General features: G+C 41.3%; 1 pseudogene; it reads left to right on the top strand.

Annotated features, from left to right (window-relative positions):
• The first annotated feature begins 4,791 nt into the window (after positions 1 to 4,791).
• LOC136142013 (small ribosomal subunit protein eS21 pseudogene) lies at positions 4,792 to 5,061 on the top strand (annotated as a pseudogene).
• Positions 5,062 to 24,868: the final 19,807 nt, after the last annotated feature.

The following is a 24,868-nucleotide window of genomic DNA, read 5'->3' as shown; positions in this document are numbered from 1 at the left end:
GAAACATCAATACTTAGGCATTAAAACCGTCAGGAGATAGGGGAGAAGACGGATTCAAAGCCTGCTGATTTTGCATATTTCTAAAATAAGTGAGTCAAAGTACCAAAAAAATCTATTTTTGAACTATGATACACAAAAATTAAGTAAGGATTCCAAGATTTTATTTTACTAGAAAAAATTTTAATATTCAGTCTCACTAGGAATCAAGGATAAATTCTATAATTTAAAATAACAATGAGGGGCCTCCCTGGTGGCACAGTGGTTGAGAGTCCGCCTGCCGATGCAGGGAACACGGGTTCGTGCCCCGGTCCGGGAAGATCCCACATGTCGCGGAGCGGCTGGGCCCGTGAGCCATGGCCGCTGAGCCTGCGCGTCCAGAGCCTGTGCTCCACAATGAGAGAGGCCGCAATAGTGAGAGGCCCGCTTACCGCAAAAAAATAAATAAATAAATAAAATAACAATGAGATACCATCTTCACCTATCAAATTAGCAACAGTTGACAAAATAAAGGGGGGGGTGGATATTACTCAGAGCAGGTGAGGGACTACAGATTGGCTCAATTTTCTGGAAGATGGTTAAAATCCTTTAAATGTTCACACTCCTTAACCCAGTAATTCTGCTGCGAGGAAGAATTTTTTTTTCTTTTTCTTTTTTAACTGAGATATAACATAGTTTAAGGTGTACAATGTGTTGATTTGAAACACTATTACAAAATGATTACCAAAATGATGGAGGTGTTAGTGTTATCTAACACCTCCAGCAGGTCACACAATTACCATTTCCTCTTTGTAGTGAGAACATTTTAAGATCTACTCCCTTAGCAACTTTCAATTATGATACAGTATTGTTAACTATAATCACCATGATGTACATTATATCCCTGAAACTTATTCAGCTTACAACTGCAAGTTTGTACCCGTTGACCAACATCTCTCCAACTCTCCCACCCCTCAACTCCTCATAACCAGGGTAGAATACTCTGTTTCTATCAGTTCGACTTTTTTAGACTCCACATGTAAGTTATATCACAGAGTATTTGTGTTTCTCTGACTTATTTCACTTAGCATAATACTCTCAAGATCCATCCTTGCTGTTGCTAATGGCAGGATTTCCTTCTTTCTCATGGCTGAATAGTATTCCTCTGTGTGTGTGTGTGTGTGTGTGTGTGTGTGTGTGTGTGTGTGTATCACATCTTCTTCACCCATTCATCTAGGAGTCTATCTTAAAGCTATCTTAAAGCAATAAGCTGATATTTGGACAAAGATAAATTCACAAAACTGTCCTTACAGCATTGTTTAGAGTGGAAGACACAAAAGCAACTTAAACGACCAACAAGAGGAGAATAACAATACTACTGTAGAACGCTAATACGATGGAGCATTACACGACTAATCTGAACTATACTTAGGGATTATTCTTTAATAATAAGGAGACGTACAAATTTTTAAAAAGCCGTTGGAAAACTATATATACAGCAAGAAAAAATATGCAAAGGATTTCCTAATTGGATATCACTCTGCAGACTGGACTAGAAAGATCTTCCCCATTTTAAACATACCAGGTATTATTGATGTCATATTGGTATATTCACAAACAGTGAACCTTTGAAACCCTGGTGGTGTTTCTTGATGAATCTGAGTCAATAAGTATCTGCATAAACTTCTCAAAGAACAACAGAGCTGAGCTGTCTACTGGTTGACCCTGCCTCCAAGGCCCTGGAAGACGATAGCCAATAAGAAGAGGGCAGTGTGCAAGCAGCCAGTCTGCAGACTGGCCAACAGATTATAGTACATAGAGTATACATACCCTTTCAGAAATTCTTTTACTGCACTCCAGTATTGCCATAGATGCCAAAATCCCGCTTAATGGATGTCTGTTGAGTCTTAGCTGAATTCTTACAAAATATTAAATATTGGATGGACATGGGAGGAGGGGTATCAGAGAAAGATGTGTAGAAACAGAGACCAAATCTGGAGAAAGAAGCAAACTGGGTGAAAAAGTAAGATCTAAGAAATGTAGTAGAAAAGAATAGGAAAAGAAACAGAGAACAGGGAACTATGATTTCCTCAAAACTACTGGAATAGAGCAAATTATTTTACTAATTGAAAAATCACTGCCACCATCACCCTGATATCAAAACAGACAAAGATGTCACAAAGAAAGAAAACTACAGGCCGGTATCACTGATGAACGTAGATGCAAAAATCCTCAACAAAATACTAGCAAACAGAATCCAACAGCACATTAAAAGGATCATACACCATGATCAAGTGGGATTTATTCCAGGAATGCAAGGATTCTTCAATATAAGCAAACCAATCAATGTAATAAACCATATTAACAAATTGAAGGACAAAAACCATATGATCATCTCAATAGATGCAGAAAAAGCTTTTGACAAAATTCAATACCGATTTATGATTTAAAAAAAACCACCTGAAAGTAGGCATAGAGGGAACTTACCTTTACATAATAAAGGCCATATATGACAAACCCACAGCCAACATCATTCTCAAGGCATTTCCTCTAAGATCAGGAACAAGACAAGGTTGTCCACTCTCACCACTCTTATTCAACATAGCTTTGGAAGTTTTAGCCACAGCAATCACAGAAGAAAAAGATATAAAAGGAATCCAAATCAGAAAAGAAGGAGTAAAGCTGTCACTGTTTGCAGATGACATGACACTATACATAGAGAATCCTAAAGATGCTACCAGAACACTACTATAGTTAATCAATGAATTTGGTAGAGTAGCAGGATACAAAATTGAGGCACAGAAATCTCTTGCATTCCTATACACTAATGATGAAAAATCTGAAAGACAAATTAAGGAAACACTCCCATTTACCACTGCAACAAAAGGAATTAAATACCTAGGAATAAACCTACCTAAGGAGACAAAAGACCTGTATGCAGAAAACTATAAGACACTGAATAAAGAAATTAAAGATGATACAAACAGATGGAGAGATATACTATGTTCTTGGACTGGAAGAATCAACATTCTGAAAATGACTATACTAACCAAAGCAAACTACAGATTCAATGCAACGCTTATCCAACTACCAATGGCATTTCTCACAGAACTAAAACAAAAAATTTCACAATTTGTATGGAAACACAAAAGACCCCAAATAGGCAAAGCAATCTTGAGAAAGAAAAAACGGAGCTGGAGGAATCAGGCTCCCTGACTTCAGACTAATACTACAAAGCTACAGTAATCAATACAGTATGGTACTGGCACAAAAACAGAAAGATAGATCAATGGAACAGGATAGAAAGCCCAGAGATAAACCCACGTACATATGGTCACCTTATTTTTGATAAAGGAGGCAAGAATATTCAATGGAGAAAAGACAGCCCCTTCAGTAAGTGGTGCTGGGAAAACTGGACCGCTCCATGTAAAAGAATGAAATTAGAACAGCCCTTAACACCATACACAAAAATAAACTCAAAATGGATTAAAGACCTAAATGTAAGGCCAGACACTATAAAACTCTTAGAGGAAAACATAGGCAGAACACTCTAAGATATAAATCACAGCAAGATCCTTTTTGACCCCCCTCCTACAGAAATGGAAATAAAAACAAATGGGACCTAGTGAACCTTAAAAGCTTTTGCACAGCGAACAAAACCATAAAAAAGATGAAAAGACAACCCTCAGAATGGAAGAAAACAGTTGCAAACGAAGCAACTGACAAAAGATTAATCTGCAAAATATACGAGCAGCTCATGCAGCTCAATATCAAAAAAACAAGCAACCCAATCCAAAAATGGGCAGAAGACCTAAATAGACATTTCTCCAAAGAAGATATACAGATTGCCAACAAACACATGAAACGATACTCAACATCACTAATCATTAGAGAAATGCAAATCAAAACTACAATGAGGTATCACCTCACACCGGTCAGAATGGCCATCATCAAAAAATCTACAAACAATAAATGCTGGAGAGGGTGTGGAGAAAAGGGAACCCTCTTGCACTGTTGGTGGGAATGTAAATTGATACAGCCACTATGGAGAACAGTATGGAGGTTCCTTAAAAAACTAAACATAGAACTACCATACGACCCAGCAATCCCACTACTGGGCATGTATCCTGAGAAAACCACAATTCAAAAAGAGTCATGTACCACAATGTTCACTGCAGCTCTATTTACAATAGCCAGGACATGGAAGCAACCTAAGTGTCCATCGACAGATGAATGGATAAAGAAGACGTGGCACATATATACAATGGAATATTACTCAGCCATAAAAAGAAACGAAAATGAGTTTTTGTAGTGAGGTGGATGGACCTGGCGACTGTCACACAGAGTGAAGTAAGTCAGAAAGAGAGAAATAAATAACACATATATATGGAATCTAAAAAAACAAAAAAAGGTTCTGAAGGACCTATGGGCAGGACAGGAATAAAGACGCAGACGTAGAGAATGGACTTGAGGACACAGGGAGGGGAAAGGGGAAGCTGGGACGAAGTGAGAGAGTGGCATGGACATATATACACTACCAAACGTAAAGCAGATAGCTAGTGGGAAGCAGCCGCATAGCACAGGGAGATCAGCTCAGTGCTTTGTGACCACCTAGAGGGGTGGGATAGGGAGGATGGAAGGGAGACGCAAGAGGGAGGAGATACGGGGATATATGTATATGTATAGCTGATTCACTTTGTTATAAAGCAGAAACTAACACACCATTGTAAAGCAGTTATACTCCAATAAAGATGTTAAAAAAAATTTGCTTTCTGCGTTCGCGCCCACTGTGGTGCCACCAGACGCGCCCTCAACATGCAAAACGACGATTTCGTGGACCTGTACGCACCGCACAACCGCATCATCGGCTCCAAGGACCACGCGTCCGTCCAGACGAATTTGGCCGAGGTTGACAAGGCGACAGCCAGGTTCAATGGCCAGTTTAAAACCTACTCTATCTGCAGGGCCATTCACAGGATGGGTGAGTCAGAAGACTCCATTCTCCAACTGGCCAAGGCGGACGGCATCTCTCAAAGAACTCCTGACCGGAGAGGATCACGGATGTGGAATATTTGTCATAAATAAATAGTGAACCCCCCCAAATTAAGTTAATATATCAAAACACAACTCTAGAAAGTTGTATTCCCTAACAATGACTAAAATTTATTGACTGCTTTCCATATATGTATAGCTTTCCATATATCAGGCACTGGTAAATGAAACCAATACACATAGTGAGATGTTTACATTAATTCATTTAATCCATATCATTGCTTTACGCGATAGGTATTCCTGTTGTTCTCTTTTATAGGAGAAGAAAGGTGAGGCCTAGAGAGGTTAAATAAGTTAAGCAAGCACTCACAGCTCTTAGGCAGAAAGGTAGGGATTCAGCCCCAGGGCTTCTGGCTCCAGGGCTTCCTCACTATAATACAGCCTCTGCCCACTCAAGCCACCACGGTGCCTCCTTTTGAAGTCCTATAGTTCTTACCATCAATCATGCATATTTAATATTGAACACTTACAGTTTTGCATGTTTGTTGCATTTTCAGCTTAGTACAACATGTCTTCCCAACTAGACTCTAAAACACTGAACGCAGGAACTGTAAATAATACTTCTCTATAATCCTCACAGCACTTAGCACGATTCTCCACTCATTAAATAAGATTTAATTGGACTTTCGGCAAAGAGATAACTTTCAAAACATCTATTCCGATAATTTTGCAATCAAATAAACTCTGCCAACATTGTTTGCTAAGAAGCAGTCATCTTTTGAGATTGCTGGAAATTTAAGTTTAGAAAAAAAGAAGTTAATGCTTTTTTATCTCATTCTATTCCCTTTGACGGATGAAACCAAAAATAATCACTTCGCATCTCCGAAGTGCTCCACCCCCATGAAAGCAGGGGGAGAGTGAGCCATCGCTAGGACACAAATGTGTTCTGCTCAAGGCAATTAAATAAATCAAGCAACCCCCAAAATATAGTTAAAGCAAAGTGACTCAGACACAGTTCATGTTTTTAGTCACTCAGAATCCAAAGTTACTCTGAAATACGAATAGTTTTTAAAGCATTACTCATTTTGCTTTCGCTGATAAAACTAAAATAATCCAATACAATTATCTGGATGGTCATAATTTAAATATTTAAAATACATGCTCAAAACCTAACATTTCAAATTAGTGCCACTCTTTAGGACAAACTCTAACTAATAATAATGATCTGGTATAAAAGTATCCTGGAGAAACTAATTTCCTACCATTTTCTTTTTATTAAGCTAATCTGAAAAAAAAAAAAAAAAAAGAGCATTCTTCCATGAGGCTGTCCTTGAGAAAGCACAGCACTGTATAAACCACATACCTAAAAAGTCATTACTCAGAGTTGAAAGCTGTTTTCCCATCTCATCTAAGAAAGCATTTCTTCTCACACTGAAAAATTAAATATAGTTCAAGACCTTCATTTAGAAATAATTGACTTTCACCAAATCCATAAACTAGAACAATTTTTAAGTGACCTTATCAGTAGCTCAAATAGGTTTAATCGTATATGCCAACTTCTACTGGTTGGTAGTAGAGACCTGGATACTGTGTTGAGAAGGATTCTGAAGTCATATCCAAGAAAAAACATGTTTGGATCAATTAGCAATCAACAATGCATGTGTACCAGTACCAAAAACTTGGGCTAACTGCCATAATTTATGAAATGTAAAATACAAACCCTCAATCTGAAATGAGAGATGTGGGCCAGGGATTTCAAAGATGCTACTGGATTATTTGGTTCATTTTAAGAGAGAAAATTCATTGCTTAGTGCCCCAGATTTATGGTGCTCTAATCAAATAAACAGTAGAGGAATAGGAGAGGGGCTAAACATTTAGTGACAGTCTACTGCATGTCACGCACTGAGCCTTACCTCAACCACCTACTTCCATGGCCATATCCAAGATTTTTGTCATTACTAATAACAACACCTCTCCATTATCTTAATTTCAATCATTCTATTCCTCAAACACCATTTCCTATCTTTCTGGCTTACTCCCTCCAGTATCTAGTCTCCCAATAATCCTTCTACCCCACTGATATATCCAATTCATTGGTCCTGCCACCCTTTCACTGTCCCTCACCTCCGCACAGGGTCCTCAACTTTCCTACTTACCCATCATATACTCCACGGTCAATTTTCACTCCCTTGCATTCACTGTCAACTCCATTGCTCTTTTGTCTCTTCATCGTAATTGCCTAGCAAAACCCTACGCTTTGTTAAATCCAGTTCTCTCCGGACTCCAGACCTGTATCCATGTAACCTAAATGTTGCCAGAGAAATAAACTGTAGTGACTGGTCTCATTCTAAATTCATGATTACTTCAAGAGCATCCTTGGTAAGACTGCCCATCCCACTCTATTTCCTTCATCCATTCACCCTCCACTAGACATTAATTTCATACCTTCTCCCCTCTCTTCAAATCTCAATGTCTCTTCCTCCTTACTTACTCTCCACTAAGGGCTCTGTTTCCAGCTTCATGGTAAACACAGAAACAAAAGAGAATTCCCACAGCGTGTCACCACACCTTCTCCGCACCTACCTACATCTGTTTGCATATGCTCTACCCTCTCTTCTGATACAATGGATGAGCTGTCCTTGCTTTGATCAAAAGCCAAGCCCTCCACGTGCATACTAGATCCCATCCCTCTTCCTTAATCCGGAACACCTCTCCAGCAATTCTCCCCTCTCTCAGCATCATCAATTTTTCCCTTTCTACTGAATCATTCCCACCAGTATTCAAATATTCTATAAATATACCCATCTTTAAAATAAAAAATTGTTCAAACTTTTCTTGACCCCCACATACCCCTCCAGGTATTGCCTCATTTTTCTGCTCCACTGTTTTATGGAGACAGGAATACCTAATCAGAAGGATTAGAAATGATGTGTATGCCACCCTAGGACAGTGTCTAGCAGAGAATGGAAACTCAAGAAACAAGTCATTGTTTACTTATAGTAATGTTAAGATCCTGCAGTAGGTGCTAAGAAATACACAGAATTAAGAAATAAACTCCTGACATTTTTTATTACCTTTCATTTTGATAGAATTTCAAACTTATTGGAAAGTTGCAAGAATAGAACAAGGAACTCCCACATACCCTTTACCCAGATTCATTCATTCTACATTTTGTCTATCACCACCACCATCACCATCTCTCTCTCTCACGCTCTCTTTCTCTGTGTGCTTTCCCAAGAACAACGGCATTCCTCTTACATAACCACTGTTCATATCAAAATTAGGAAATTTAACAAATACCCAAAGTAGTTTTCAAATTCAAATTCCAGAAGTATTTTTTATTCAGTTTATTTAAACTACAAACAAAAGTCAAACAAACAAAACAGTTTACCCATTTCTGCTCCATTTTATAGCCAAAATCTTTGTGAAAACTCTTCCTGTTTCCATTTCTCTTCTTGAATCCACTCCAAACAGGCTTTGCTCCCAACCCCCACCCTGTCCCACATACACCACTGCAAGAATTCTTGCCAAGATCACAAATGGCCCTTTTATTGCTAAATTCAAGGATGAATTCTCAGAACTCATCTCTCTTGACCTACCACTCGCATTTGACATAGACGATTACTCACTCCTAAAAAAACAATCTTCACTGGCTCCCAGAACACCAAAGACTCCTGGTTTTCTTCTTAACCCACGAATGACAATTTCTCAATATCTTTTGCTGATTCCTTCTCATCTCCCCAACCTCTAAATACTGGAATGTTCCAGGACCTCGTCTCTTCTCTATCTAAACCCAATCCTTTGATAATCTTATTTTGATATATTTATGTTAATAACTTTCAAATATGATCTCCATCCCAGACTTCTCTCCTGAACTTCACACTAGCACGTTCAACTGCCAATTCAGTAACTCCCCTGAAATATCTAATATGCATCTCAAACTTCCCATGTCCAAAATTAAACTCCCCACCAAAACCCACTCATCCCACAATCTTCCCCATCTTAGTAAGTAACAGCTCCATCAATCCAATTGCTCATACCAAAACACTTGGAGTCATTCTTGAATCCTCTCCTCTCTAGTCTCTCATACCCAATCCATCAATAAATTCTCTTGGCTCTACCTCTAAATCTGACCACTATGCATCTGACCACCTTCCACTACTTCATAATACAAGCCACCGTTATCTCTTGCCTAGTTTCCTTAATACTGCCCTTGCCCCACTGTGGTCTATTCTCAACACAGCAGCTAGAATGACCCTTTTTAAGGAGTAAGTCAAGTTACGTCATTCTTCTGCTTAGGACCCTTCAATGACTTCCTACCTCACTCAGAGTAAAAGCCAAAGTCCTCTCAGAAGCCAAGACCCTACGACAACCTCCCTATGGAGATGTCTCTGACTTCAGCTCCCACTATTTTTCCCCACTCACTCCACTTGAATCACATTAGCCTCCTTATTGTTCTTTGAACACAGTATTCATCCTCCCACCTCAGGGCCTTTGCACTTGCTATTCCTTCTTCCTGCAATGCTCTTTATCTAGATGTCCACTGCTTGCTTCTTCACCCTCTTAAGGTCTTTACTCAAATGTCATCTTCTCAATGAAATCTTCCCTGACCACCCTATTTAAATTCTAAGAAAATTCTGGCATGCCCTTTCACCCTGCACTGCTTTGTTTTTCTCCATAGCACTTCTCACTGCTAGATGCACTATTTTATACATGCATTTGTTTGTCTGTCTACCCCTACCAGAATGAAAACTTTGTGAAAACAGGGTACTTTGTCTAGTCACTGATAGTTACCCAGGATCCAGAACAGTACCTAGTACAGAAAAACCAGTAAATATTTGTTGAATTAATGAAGGAATGAATGTTATCTCATTTTATCTTCACTTAAACCCTATAAGGCAGGTCTTATTACCCCAATTTTATGATGCAGAAAGTGAGGCCCAAAGGATTAAATAATTTACCCAATAGCATACATCTAGTGAATACAGGAGTCAAGATCTGACCCCCAAATCTACTTCCAAAGCTTGTCGCTTTTCTCATGACACTGAATTGATTCCTTCAGAAGTAAATACTTGTCTATGTGACAAAGGCTTAAGATAAAATAAAATAATGTTGCACACATGAAACTTATATAACGTTATAAATCAATGCTACCTCAATAAAAAATAAATTTAAAAAAAAGAAGTTTCAGGAAAAAAAGGAAAAATTTAAAAAATTACAAGTCCCTAAATCCCAATCATGTGGTTTGGAATAAACATAGGTATTCTGGGAAGACAGTGATGGTGATGGTATATTTTTTGACTCTGGTCAAATCTCCCCCATAAAATCAGACAAACTCAGCAAAACCCCAAGCCCATGGATAACATCTATAACAAACTAGGTGGCCAAATGTTCCCAAGAAATAATATAAGGTGAGGATAATGCATTGACATAACAGGACCTACATAGTACCAGCATCTTCACAGGATGCAACATAATATATTAATAACCATACTATTAATAATAATTATTATTGTGTTGCCTTTGGAGGATGATAGGAAACCAATTCATTATCTTGAAAACTATTAAATGAAAGGAAAGAATCAAGTATTTATCCTGCCTTTCGTATATGAATTGTACCAGTGGCTAACCAATGAGATGAAGTGAAGGGTCTTACATTGAAATATTCCAACTAATAAATGAAGGAGAAATTACAGACATGTAACATCAGCATTTTGCAATCACTAATCTAGGCATTGAGCATCAAAAGTTGCTAATATCATAAAAATAGAGATATCCAGATGTTATGTGTCTGCTGATGAAAGATCATACCACCTATAGTCTTGCCACACACAAAAAATTGAACCTGAATCTGAACAAACCTCTAGATTGGGATTTCACAACCTCAGCACTGATGGTCTTTGGAGCCGGATAACTTCTTGCTGTGGGGATCTGTCCTGTGCATTGAGGGATATGGCAGTAGCACCACCCACCCTGTTGTAAAAATTTTCTTTAATTAAAAAATTAAAATGTCTCTAAACACTGCCAAAAGTCCCCAGGCAGTGGGAGCAAAAGCACTTCCCCACTGAAAACCACTGCTCTAGATGCAACTACCATTCCACAGGTTAAAACAAGAGGACAGAGGAACATGTCAAATTAAACCGTATGGATGCAACCAGCAAATTACAGACTGTGGGAAACTTCAGAGATCAAATGACCCAGATTCTTCAATGAATACATTTCCAGGGGAAAAGGCAGCAGTGGAGGGGGAAACCTTTCTATCAAAAGAGACTTAAAAAACTTATTTTTTAAAAACAAGCAAAACTAAACTATAGGGTTTAAGGATGCACCTTTGGGTGATAAAACTATAAAGAAATGGAAGAAAGTAATTACCATACAAGTCCAATAGGGAGAAAGGTAGGCGGTTGAGGTTCGGATGGGACACTTGGTCGACCTTGGGGCTTCCTAGGAAACTGGCAATATTCTATTTCTTGACTTTGGTATTATTTAAAAAGGTGTGGACCTTATAATAATTCATTGAGTTTTATATTTGTTTTATCCAGTTTTCTGTGTCTGTGTTTTTCCAGTAAAATGCATAAAGAAATGAGTAAAAGCATAACCAATAAAGAGAAGAATCTACCTTCCTTTCTACTGCACTTGAGTTGAAGTTCTGTGGGAGCTGTCCTTGAGCAGAGAACTTTGAATTTATTAAGTTCGGGTCCATGTTTATGTTCCCTTAGCCCAGAGGTGTAAATCCTGATCATTGCTTCAAAAACAACTTGGAAAATCATAGCAGGACTTAACACAACCCTACACAAACCGTATGTGTGATGTCCATACCTTGGCCTACTGCTGAAGGAATGTCTTGCATCAAATCAGCAAATACCTACAAGGGAGCCTGTTGTGATCCAGGCAATCTGCCAGGCACTGTGAGGAAAGCAAAACAGAAAGATGTGAAGTACTGGCAAATGCAAACAAGGCTCATAAGAACTGCATGGGCTGAGTTGAGATTTGTGGGACGATGACTTTTAGAAGGATTTGCAGACCCGCTAGACAGAGACACTCCACAGGTGTATATCCTTTCTTGCAAAAGATATGCTCCTGAAGAGTTCTGTGGTGATTAAATTTTTATAAATTTAATTATATGTTCTCATTGACTTACATTATAATCAGAGAGTGGCTTTATCTACATTTTGGATTAATCTTCAACTGGCAGTGGCTCCCAACAGTTTAAGTTTCCCTGCTTCTCTGTCAAGTAGTTGACAGTTTATAAACAAACATTTAAAGGCACTATTTAAAGGAACCCTTGAGTGAATCCTTTTGAACAAAGGATTCTTTCATAACATTAATAAATAATCATTAGATTGAAGGTTCGTCAAGTTTTCTTAGAGTAAAGCATACCTATTCCCAAGACTCGGACGTCCTTTGATGGGGTTTCATTGAAATTATATCTCTTACCAAGGATCAGGATCTATTTTATGTGTTTTAGGACAACATCTTGTATTACTGATGTTGTTACTTTTTCCAGTAGCATTTGAAAGAGCATTTTGTCCAGACACTCATGGGCAACATTACTAACTGTAGCCTGTGTTACAGAGTTACGTGATGCAACAGTACTTTGGCTGACATGACTCAGTTTAAATTACAGAATAAACGCGAAATACTACTAAATCCAGGAGAGAGGTAATTTGAAATGACTGGTCTGCTGGTTGGATCCTTTGGAACAGAAGATGACTAAGCTGCTCACTTGAGAACTGTCTCTTGAAGACTGGGCTGCCTGGAAATCTCAAGTAGGTCACTGAAAAGCTTGAATTGAGGATGGAGCTCATTGGCCCCAGCATTCCCAACCATGTCACCACAGTGCTCCCCCGCTGCCTGCCCACAACTCCTTCTACCACTCTGTTATCCCTGTCAACACTCGATTCTCACTCAGCTCTCCTGATAACTTCTCCTGGACGAGTCAAAGAAAGACGCTGTCCTCAGTGCTAAGAGTATGAAAGCCCATCACACTTCACAGTGGTCAGATCACACTTGGGTCTAGAACATGGTGAGAGACTCCCAGGCTGCTAGAGAATGGCAAAACTCTAGGGTACTAATGCTTCTCCAGTTGGTTTAGGTAAAAATGCTCTTGCATGTCATCTTGACTGGGATTTGTGGACCGGTTTTTAATATAATAGCTCACCCAGTTGGTGTCACATACCCAAAGGATGTGATTTATGATGAGTTTCAGCCTGACAAACTTTGTTATTTCTTATTGAAGACCCCATTTATTTTGGAGTAAATGCGTTGGCTTACTTTTTTTGTCTTTGGTGACAAGAATATAACTTATAATTGGTTTATTTAGAAAATGTACTAGAAATAAAAAATGGAATGCAGCACAGAAGAATACATCAAGAGTCTGTTTTACTGAAGAAGGGAAAAACGATGCTCTTGCCAAATCAATGACTTTCTGTGGCTTACAGAACTGCTTCCCAAGGACTAGATACTGCCTTCCATACTATGCTCAAGAAGCTTTATCCATAAGGCACTTATTTGAATGCTGCGATACAGCCTCATAGTTACAGTTCTGGAGTACCTACGGAATTCTGCAGCTTTTAACATGCATTTTGCTACAGTCATTGTGGTAGGTAAAATTCCAAGATGCACCCCAATGATACACACCCTCTTAAAGATCCCCTCTGCTTAAATGTAAGCAGGACCTATGACTTGCATCTAACCAAACAGAATACGGCAAGGTGGAGGATTTTACGTAAGTAAACACAGTCCCTAATCAGTTAACTTTACATTAATTAAAAGGGAGATTATCCTGGGTGGGCTGGACCTAATCAGGTGAGCTGTTTAAAAGAGGGTCTAGAGGTCAGAGACTTGAAGCAGCAATCTCTCTCTGTCTCTGTCTCTCTCTCTCTGTTGCTGATTTTGAAGAAGCAAACTTCCATGAATTCTACAGCCTCGAGGAAATGGATTTTGCCAACAACCACGCTGAGAAGTGGATCCTTCCCTAGTGGAGGCTCCAGATGAGAACTCACCGTGGCTTACATCTTGATTTCAGGCTTATGAGACCCAGAGCAAAAAACTCTGCCAATCTGTGCCCAGATTTCTGATCTACGGAAACTTTAATAAATGACATTTGTTTTAAGCCTCTAAGTTTGTGATAACTTGTTATGCAGAACAGAAAACGAATACAGTCATGAAAAATCAACAGTGGAATAGAAGTCTTCCACTAAGTGGATCCCTAACCCACAAGAGTCAGTGAACACAGAAATCAGAGGATCACAGATTAGAACAAGTGCTTCCACTCTCATCCAACCTCATCTGTCTTTCCATGTCTAAGAGCAAAGGATCTATAAAGGAGACCTAATGTATGTTTCAGAAAGGTTTTCCCTGCCCCAGCATTGGTGGTTGACTACAGACCATCATTCTGGGTCTACCTTTTCCCACATGTACAGCCCCTAAGTGCCAAGACCTGTATAAACCAAATGTGCCTCAGAAGAAATAAGAAAATACTAAACTCAGTAGGTAACAATGAGTGCCAAATTGAAATGCATGCCAATGTCAAAATCAAACTCCAAGGGCAAAGACTAAACCAGGAATAGTAATAGAGGCAGCAAAGCAGCTATTGCCAATGGTGTTCGGATTGAAAAGAGGTTTAATGGAAGAAAGACACAGGAAGACTGCCCCCAGCATGTATCAGGTGCCTGGGGAATTGTCTATAGATAGATGGATGGATGGGTGGATGGATGGGTGGATGGATGAATTAGAATCAAAAGGAAATGGTTTATCATTACAAAAGAGCAAGAAATGAGAGGAAAATGCAGTAGCAATGAAAAACAAGGACAGGGACGGTGTCAGAGAAATTCTTAATGCATCAAGCCTTCAGAGTTCACGTAGCCATAGAGCAGTGGTTCTCAAAGTGTGGTCCCATGACCAGCATCATCAGCATCACCTGGGAGCTTGTTAGATATGCAAATTCTCTGGACTCACGCCAGTCCTACTGAATTAGAAACTCTCGGGATGGTGCCCAGCAACCTGGCTTAAGAAGCCCTCTAGGGGATTCTGATGCACACTCAAGAGCCAATGACCTAGAGAAATGAAGGAATCTTGTGGGGATGGCTTTAAAGAAAGAAAAAAAAAAAGCCTAATGGTCCTAACCCTGGCTGCACACTAAAATCAGCTGAGGAACTTTGAAACTACTAAGGTCCAAGCTGGCCTATCATCAGAGATTGGTTTAATTTAGTGTGAGATGGAGACCAGGCATCCAAATTATTTACCAGCTCTCCAGGAGATTCAAATGTGCGCCCAGGGCTGGGAAGCTCTGATGTAAGAGGTGAAGCAGTGTGGGAGGACATGATTCAACAATGCCACATAAATGACCTCGAAAAGAAGGCTGGTCTCCTTCTGACATGGTGTTCTGCTGCCTTCAAAGGATTCACACATATATTCTCAGCTGTCAACACTGCTATGCTTTTGCACAGGGCAGGGAAATTGCTTTTATTTCAGCAGCAAAGAAAATATAATCAGCAGCCAGCCCTTTTTGCCCGTCCCTTGCTCACCCTCTGAGATGGCTTTGTACAAGCAATGCTCCCCTTCCCTGCCCTCAGTATACGGAGTGCCCCTGGGAGCCAGTGAGGAGGAGAGGCTGCACTTTCTTCTACTGAAGTGGCAGCAGCCACCACAGGGCCATTGGCACATTTGTCCCCCAGACCTCACTCAGGCCCCAGCATACACAGGCAGATGCCTCAAGAGGTCTAGATATCGCATCACCAACTTTAAGCCACACAGCCCCTCAGCTACTCTCCAGAGACCAGCTTCACCTGAACCTGGCAGGTGAATGAGGGTCTCCAGTGGGAAAAGAAAGGAAGCACTGAGTCAACTCCAGCTGCCAGGGACAACAAAAAGGGCTTTCAACTGCATGGGAGCACACGACCCTCTCCGCCTCAAGGCTTAGCCTCAGGAGTAACTGTCTACATAACCTAAGTCCACTTGGGTCAGTGGGTGAGAAGGAACACTCAGGAAAGGACAAGCCTCCAGACAGAAACCATACAGGTTTAAATTGTCCAAGAGCACCACAGAACCTGTGTACCTTTATGCAACGTACAGCCAGATTCTCCCCCAGTTCTATGCATGTGCACGGGACCTTTGGGGGTACACCTAGTGGAGACGGCTTCACCGCTAAATGGCACAGTGGTAACCTGGCCGGGCAGGTTCACGTTACACAGATGAACGGCAGGAACAAGCAATACTGCCTTGTCACAGAGCTTCAGAATGTAATATATAAGAGATGACAATGACAATGATGATGGTAACCAGATCCCCCACTGGAAATTTAAGTTTTCCACAAAGCTCAATCAAGCATTCCTTAAAAAGGCTAGAAGAACCTCTAAGCATTTCAGAATCTGTAAGCATGTCGCCTCAGTGAAACCGCCCAAGAGCACCCAAGGGTGGATGTCAGGCCAGGAAAAGGAGATACAGCAGGTGTAGAGTCAGGCCTTACATTTGTCAGGATCTGAGTAGACAAGTTTTCCAGTTGGGGACTGCTATCTAAGAGTAGTGGCTCTCAACTAGGGGTGATTTTGCCCCCGAGAGGACATTCAGCAATGTTTGAAGACATCTCTGGTTTTCACAGTGGAGTAGGGTGTGCTACTATCTAGTGGGTCAAGGCCACGGACACCGCTAAACATCATACAATGCACAGGACAGTCCCCCACAGCAAAGAAGTACCTCGCCCCAAATGTCATTAGTGCCAAGGTGGAGAAACCCTGGTCTACAGAAATGTCCCCACAACAAACGATGGAGGAAGAAAATACTGATGGATTTTCCTTTCCACAAAGGCTCAGATTCTACCCACAGTTTCTATTAGCATCCCAGAAGAACTGAGTTGTTCTCCTCAAGGAGACAGATAAATTAATCTTGACAGATTATCTTGTCCACCCCCTGCTTTCAGGGAACTCAAGGTCTAAATCACCCAGGACCAATAACTCTCTAGTCTCTTAACAAATATTTTCAGGAGTAAAAACCCCACAGCCTCCCTGTAGCAACTCATTCCAATATTTATCTTCCTAGTGAACAACATGTTGGGTTGAATCATTTGAAATTGCCAATAGTTGAGCGAGTCTGGCCTTCGAAGATGGCAGTTTCATGTGGCTCAGCCTAACGTTACTCCCTTCAACAAAAACGTGTCCTGCTTTTCGAGGCCATCTTCTTGTGTTGACTCTTCAGTCGGCACCACACAGTTTTTGGTGACAGTGATAACCAGCCACCTGCTGTCTGGGATACCTCCCCCTCCCCTCCCCCACTCCTCCCCCACAATCCTCACCACCCCAATCTTCATTGGCTCTTTCTCCAGCAAAATTATTAGGACTTTGTCCAGGTCAATTGTTATGTCTTTTTTAACTTTTTTTTTTTTTTCATTTTCAGCTCTAATTCACTTTATCCTATGGGAAGGAGCCAAAATAAAGTTGCCACACACAGGGTCTTAATACTTGAGCAGATATGAAAGAAAAGTCCATATCTAGGTCTCTTGGGTCTTATTTTCATGTACACAGTGTAGCTTATTTAATATAGACCTTATATACCATATATTCATTTAAGTAACCTGACCTCAACTTACTGCTATGTAAGCAATTTGAAGGGGGGACTCACAGTTATTAAATGGCTACCATGTGCCAAGCAATGTGCTACAAACTTTCACATATATTATCAACTTAATCTCTAGAACAAGGTTGTGAGGAAGGTATTCCTATTCCATTTCACAGATGATAAAACTGAGGCAGCTCGACAAGGTTAAATAACCTTCGGTGCCAGCATATGAGCCAGGATTTGCATCCATATCTGTTGGACACCAGTGCCCACACTGTCACCATTATCCTAAACAGACTGAGTAAAGCTCTGCAGAGATTTAGAATTTCAAAGTGACCACCTGAAGAGCACATTATTACAGGCGAATTGACCTGACCTATTATCTTTACCCTGTATCCCAGCAGAGTGCCCACTTCCCAAAAAAACACAAAATTACTTCATGGTAGCTATGATCTCTTTTAATATATCAGCAACATCTCCTTTCCTCATTTCAGTATAAAAAACAAAACAGCCAATAAAACCGCCTGTGAGCTTTCTTTCTTTTTTTTTTTTTTTACAAGAGTCTTGCTGCATCCGTTTTCAGCTGAAAAACATTACCCGTTGCTTTTCATTCAGCTCTTTCATAAAAAATCATAATTTCACTGATTAAAGATGAAATCATGTTTATTCTTATCTTCCAAAAACACTGCTTAACGTACTTAAAATCCCCTTCACGGCAGCCATGGGCCAAGGGGGTGGGGCGCGGGGTGGGGGCAGGCAGCAGCGGGAGCGGTTCTGAGCAGGTGATGGGGTGAGCTGTGGCCACCTTGTGGCTAATTGCTGAGGGGAGCACTGGCCCTCCACCAGCAACTCAAGCATTTCTGTGACTACAAAAGGGACAAAGGCAGCAAGCCCCACCCTTCAGTCCCTGGCATCTGCAAACTCGCTTCTTATTCTTCATTTACTTCTGAGGGCAGTGAATGGGCGTTCACTGACCAGAGCCACGCTCTCCATGATGGGAGAGAGAGAGAAGCAGCACAGCTTCATAAAGTTCTGCTACAGTCATTACCTTTTTAAAGTTTCATAATTTAGTGGTAGATGCAGTCTCTAAGGGGCATTTAAAGGGGCATTTCAAAGCAAATTAAAATTTCTACTCATGGCTGCTAAGGACTCAAAGTCTGCTCATCACTGAGGACAACTGTTTTCTAGAACTAGCTGTGTGTTATTTGCCTGTGATCTGAAATAAGAATATGCTGTGCACAAATGTGTTACACAGTCATCCTAAAATAAATTAATTTGCTTCTAAATGTCAGCTAGAGACAGAGAATCACTGCGCCTGTGTGGAAAGTCACCGGCTGGGGGAACACAGAATCTGGCTTCCACCACACCCTCCACCACTAACTAGCAATGTGATTTTAACCTTTCATCCTCATTTTCCTAATCTATAAAACAAGAGATTACAAGATCAGTAGGTTTTCAAATATTTTTAGCAGTGAAACCTTTTTTTCTCAGAGTTTCCAGAATCCTAATATACCAGTGATCAAAAGGCAGCTGCTCTGACTACGTCTGGACAGGCAGGCCAGACTCACCCACCACCACCATCCCCTCCTTCTGTCCCCAGCCCAAGCCCCTTAACTCACCTCTGCAGAATCCTGGACGTCAGGACTTGAAGATCATCGGACCAAGTGATTTCTAAAGTCCCTTTGTGCCCCAAGTGTCTATCAGGCTAAGTGGCCAAAGTTTTTAAAAGCAAACATTTTATGAAGACACTTGATAGAAATACGCCAAACCTATCAGCCTGGTAGGGAAAAGATTATACACAATGAGCAATCAGAGAACAATTTAATTCTCTGTGTTAAGGTCTGTGGCCCTGGCTTAGGATACAAGAGAAGGTCCTTTGAAGAGCACTGGATGAATCACTCTTACAAAGTACCCTGAGTACTTGTGGGCCAGGCAGAATCACTGAGTGTTCCCTCCAGTAGCCACTTTCATTGGCCTTGTGGTGGCCCCCGCAGGACACGTGAACTGGGCACAGATAAGGCCCGATCCATCAGTGTTGCTCTTCACTCAGAGCCAATGCCTGTGCTGATGCCTCTTTTAAATCCAGTGCTTTCCCTACCCAACCGGCAACTGCTGCCTTTATTAATGGCTGTTTTCCTGTCTGAATGATAAAATGGGTTTTCATTTGCTCTTTAGCCCCAAAACCTCATTATCGACTCACTTAGGGTGGGGAGAACTATATACTCTTTTGATGGGCTCTGAGGCCCCGAGAGAGAGTGATATGAGAACAAAATCAACAGAGACTTGATGGAAATTAGCAAAATTTCTCCAGTTGAAAATATATCTACCATACCACTGAAGTAAATTAAAAATATTTTTCAAAACATTACAATGAATTAGGGAAATGCAAATCAAAACTACAATGAGGTATCACCTCACACTGGTCAAAATGGCCATCATCAAAAATCTACAAACAATAAATGCTGGCGAGGGTGTGGAGAAAAGGGAAGCTTCTTACACTGTTGGTGGGAAATGTACTCAATAAACTGGTACAACCATTATGGAAAACAGCATGGAGGTTCCTTAAAAAACTAAACATAGAACTACCATATGATCCAGCAATCCCACTCCTGGGCATATGTCCAGAGAAAACCATAATTTGAAAGATACATGCACCCCAGTGTTCACTGCAGCGCTATTTACAATAGCCAAGACATGGAAGCAACCTAAATGTCCAGTGACAGAGGAGTGGATAAAGAAGGTGTGGTACATATATACAATGGAATATTACTCAGCCATAAAGAAGAGTGAAATAATGCCATTTGCAGCAACATGGATGGACCCAGAGACGGTCATACTGAGCGTAGTAACTCACACAAAGACAAATACCATATGATATCGCTTATATGTGGAATCTTAAAAAAATGGTACAAACGAACTTATTTACAAAACAGAAATACAGTCACAGATGTAGAAAACAAACTTATGGTTATGGAGGGGATGGGGATGTGGGCGGGAAGGTGGGGAGGGAAAAATTGGGAGATTGGGAGTGACCTATACACACTACTATATATAAAACAGATAACTAATAAGTACCTACTGTGTAGCACAGGGAATTCTACTCAATACTCTGTAATGACCTATATGGGAAAAGACTCCAAAAAAGAGTGGTTACACATATAACTGACTCACTTTGCTGTACACCTGAAACTAACACAACATTGTAAATCAACTATACTCCAATAAAACAATTTTTTAATTACAATGAATTCATTCAATAATTAACTCAGGCAATTTTTACTGTGCATTGACTCTGGTCCAGGCACTGAGTTAGGTGCCAAGGATACCATGAAGAGTTCTAAGACACTGTCCCTCTCCTCAAGTCACTGAGTCTCCCACTACCATTCACGTCAAGAACTAAATGAAACACAGAATGATGTGTGCCGGGCTTCCCTGGTGGTGCAGTGGTTAAGAATCCACCTGCCAGTGCAGGGGACACGGGTTCGGCGAGCCCTGGTACAGGAAGATCCCACATGCTGCAGAGCAACTAAGCCCGCGAGCCACAACTACTGAGCCCACGTGCCATGACTACTGAAGCCCGCACGCCTAGAGCCCACGCTCCGCAACAAGAGAAGCCACCACAATGAGAGGCCCACGCACCGCAACGAAGAGTAGCCCCCGCTCGTTTCAACTAGAGAGAGCCCGCATACAGCAACAAAGACACAACACAGCCAAAAATAAATTAAAATAAATTAATTTTTAAAAAAAGAATGATGTGTGCCACAATTGAGGTGAGTAGGGTACAGTGGGGTGACAAAGGACAGAGTGCCTGGCTTGGGCAGGAAAGGTTAGGAGGAGTGACTCCTGAACTAGTTCTTAAAGGGTGAGGTGGCAAAGATTCTTTCTCTTCTGCTCACAGTGGCGGAAACCGCTAGCATTCCCTCTTCTTCGGGTGAACATGGCCAGGTTACATTTTGAAGCCTCCCTTGCAGCCTGCGGTTAGATGTTGCCATGTGACTGAGTTCTGAATGTAAGCAGAAGTGATGTGCACCACTTCCAAACCTGGTCCATAAAAACCCTCCCACACTCACCCCTCATGCTCTTTCCCCATCTGCCATCTGGCTGAATGGAGAGGACTCCAAGGACCTAGAGGAGGGTGATCTTCTCAAGATGGGAGAAGCCAAGATCCCTGAATGCATGGAATAGAGCCCCCTCCAGGCTCAAAGTGTTAAAGAAGGTGGTGGAGAAATATTTATAATTCCAGTAACCAAAAAATACTGGCAGTGGAGCAGAGTGGCTGGGCCCGTGCATCACAACTACTGAGCCTGCGTGCTGTAACTACTGAAGTCCACATGCCTGGAGCCCATGCTCCGCCGCAAGAGAAGCCACCACAATGAGAGGCCCGCGCACCACAGTGAAGAGCAGCCCCTGCTCACCGCAACTAGAGAAATCTCACGCACAGCAACGAGGACCCAAAGCAGCAAAAATAAATTAATAAATAAATTAATTAATTAATTAAAATAAATAAACTCTTAAAAAAAATACTGGCAGTGGAAAACTTTGTTTGCCATTCCTGACTATTCATGAGGCAGCAGGAAGTCTTTAAATAGTCTTACACAAGCAAATAACATGATCAGGTTTGTTTTTAAGAATGGTCACTCTGGTGGCAAAACGGAACATGGATGGAGAAGCTGAGCAAGACAGAAAGCAGAGAGAACAAATCAGAGAATAGTTTCATAGTAAAGGCAAGAAAAAATGTGTACTTGAACTAAATCATTTGCAGTGGAGATGTAAAACAGGGGAAAGACCTGAGTGAAGCCATTAGAAGTAAAGAGCTATTAGAACATGATTGGGTTGGGGCAGGAGAGTCAGGAGCCATATACAACTTTTGAACTCCTGGCTTTTGTTGGGTTTAAATCCCAGGAAATAAAACACAGAGGCTGAAGGTTTGGGGGACAGACAGGTCAGTGAGCATTTTGGATACACTGAATCTGACATCCAGGTAGAGATATCTAGGAGACAGTGGATATATAGGTCTAGAACTCAGGAGAAAGATCAGAACTGAAGCTTGGACTTGAGAATCACTTGATTAACACCTGATGAGGTGGCCCAAGGAGAATATGTAAAGGAAGAAGGTTAAAACCCAGAGAACAATAAAGAGAGGATGAAGGAGGGGAAGCCAGAGGGAAACTGAGAAGGGACATTTTGGGGGTAGGGGAGGAATCAAGAGAATGACAAACAACACAAAGACCAAAGAAACAAGGTTAAAAATAGTGTTCAACAAGGTTAAATGCCATAAAATAAAGTGAGTAAGAATTGAAAGTTAATGATGACTGTATCAGGCAGGGTCTAATCAGGAAAAGAGAGGCCACTCAAGGCATATTTGTCAGCTTGGGCTGCCATAACAAAACACCAACAGAAATATATTTTCTCATAGTTCTGGAGGCTAGAAGTCCAAAATCAGGGTGCCTGCATAGCCAGGTTCTGCCTTGCAGATGGTCACCTTCTCACTGCGTCCTCACATGGCAGAGAAGGAGAGATCAAGCTCTCTGGTGCCTCTTCTTATAAGGGCACTAATCCCATCATGAGGACCCCATCCTCATGACCTCATCCAAACTAATTACCTCCCACAGGCCCCAACACCAAACACCATCACAGTAGGGTTAGGACTTCAACAAATGAATGTGGTGGCGGGGGGGAACACAGTTCAGTCCATAGCACCAGCTATTTCAAACAGGCAATATAATACAGTCAAGTGGTGATGGAAAAGCTGAGAAGCCAAATAGGGAATGATGAGCCATTCCAGAGATTATCAACAGCAAGAAGTCACAGTCATCCCTAGGACTGCTCGACAATGAGAAGAGTGGTGTTACCTTAGCCCAAACCTGGGGTCACCCTAGCTGAAGTTGAAGCACTGCGGGGTTGCCCTGTAGTAACTGATACTCCAGAGGGAGGGGCTCTGTGAGGGGCCTGGAGCCAAAAAGGAGACACAGTCACCACCTGAGATAACACATGAAAGAGAGGGCAAGAAAGGGAGAAATACCCTGGCTTCCCTCCTCCTCCCACCCTCTGCTAGTGGATCCCATAGGCTGAGCCCACCTGGCAGCCAGAGGGCAATGGCGGTTGTTTCCTATGAAATAGATCTGAGAGTGAAAAAGGATTGGAATAACTAAGAGAAGAGTAAACCAGTAAGTCAAAGGATTGACGAGAGGCATTAAGGCGTCAACCAAAACTAGAAGTCCTAAATTTCTGTTAGTAACAGTCAAATGTGTGATGCCCTTGAGTCTCTAAATCTGTACCTAGCACAAAGCCTGACACACACATGTCCAAACGTTAGGTGTCCAATGTTTCATGAACGAATGGATGGATAGATGAAGAGATGGGCAAATGCAGAAAACCTTAACCAGAGAGCCCCTGAGGCTGACATTAAGTCCACAGGATTCTCATCAGTCCCTAAGAGAATCTGCGTTTTGGGGTCTCTTAGAATATGAAAAAACAGGTGGTAGCATCCTGACCCTCTGAGGTCCTTCCTGTTCCTGATGCCTTGACTTCAAGGTCCCCCTGATGGCAAGACTTCTGCTAACTTACTGAGTCTGGAAATGGTTGCTTTTCAAAATCTCCCCGAGGAGGCCCATTCTAGACCGAGGCATGCCTTGCCTTCTCAGCTCCTGTCAGACAGTCTCTAAATCCACTGAATTCTGAGGCCCCTCCTGCCTTAGTTTACCCACCTCTCTTGCTTCCCTGGGTTTTCCAAGTGAATCCTCCAAGAAAAGCATTCTTGGAGACTTCAAATCAGGACTTCTTCAGAAGCACATGATAACAACTCAGTACAGTTACACTAGCAGACAACACTCTCTGCCCGGAGTGTGGGGATGTCCGTTTAACACTGTAAAGAGAGACCCCCAAAACACAACATAACCCCACCTTGTACGTGGATCACACAAAGCAAACAAAGTAGAGACATGAGGATTGAAGGAAAGAACACTATAGGAGGAAAAGCATTTAAAACGGTGTTGCTATAATTTTTTGACAACATAATACAGAGGCTCTTTCAGTCAAGTACATCGACACCTCAGTCCCTCTCCACCTCCTTTCCCCCATGGTGTTGCCTTGGCTGTCAATTACTGGGCAAGAAAGCTGTTCTTTAAAAGGCTTTTAAATGGTATTAGAAATGATTGGAAGCTCACCTAAAAGCTCTTGAAAAAAAAGAAAAACAGAAGTCTTCGCCTTCTGCTTGTGTTGCATAAAATGCAAGGTCCTGTTCTGCTTGTTTGTTTGTTTGTTTGTTTGCGTGAAAGCTGGAAGCAAAGATTGAGTACAGTTCAGCAGGTTAAGTGGGAAACTTATCGCCAGCAGTGTTTCTGTC

This window comes from Phocoena phocoena, chromosome X (genome assembly GCF_963924675.1).
Source record: "Phocoena phocoena chromosome X, mPhoPho1.1, whole genome shotgun sequence".
In the NCBI taxonomy this organism is placed as follows: domain Eukaryota; kingdom Metazoa; phylum Chordata; class Mammalia; order Artiodactyla; family Phocoenidae; genus Phocoena; species Phocoena phocoena.
The sequence above is the reverse complement of the archived record's forward strand: the minus strand, read 5'-3'. Positions and strand labels throughout refer to the sequence as shown.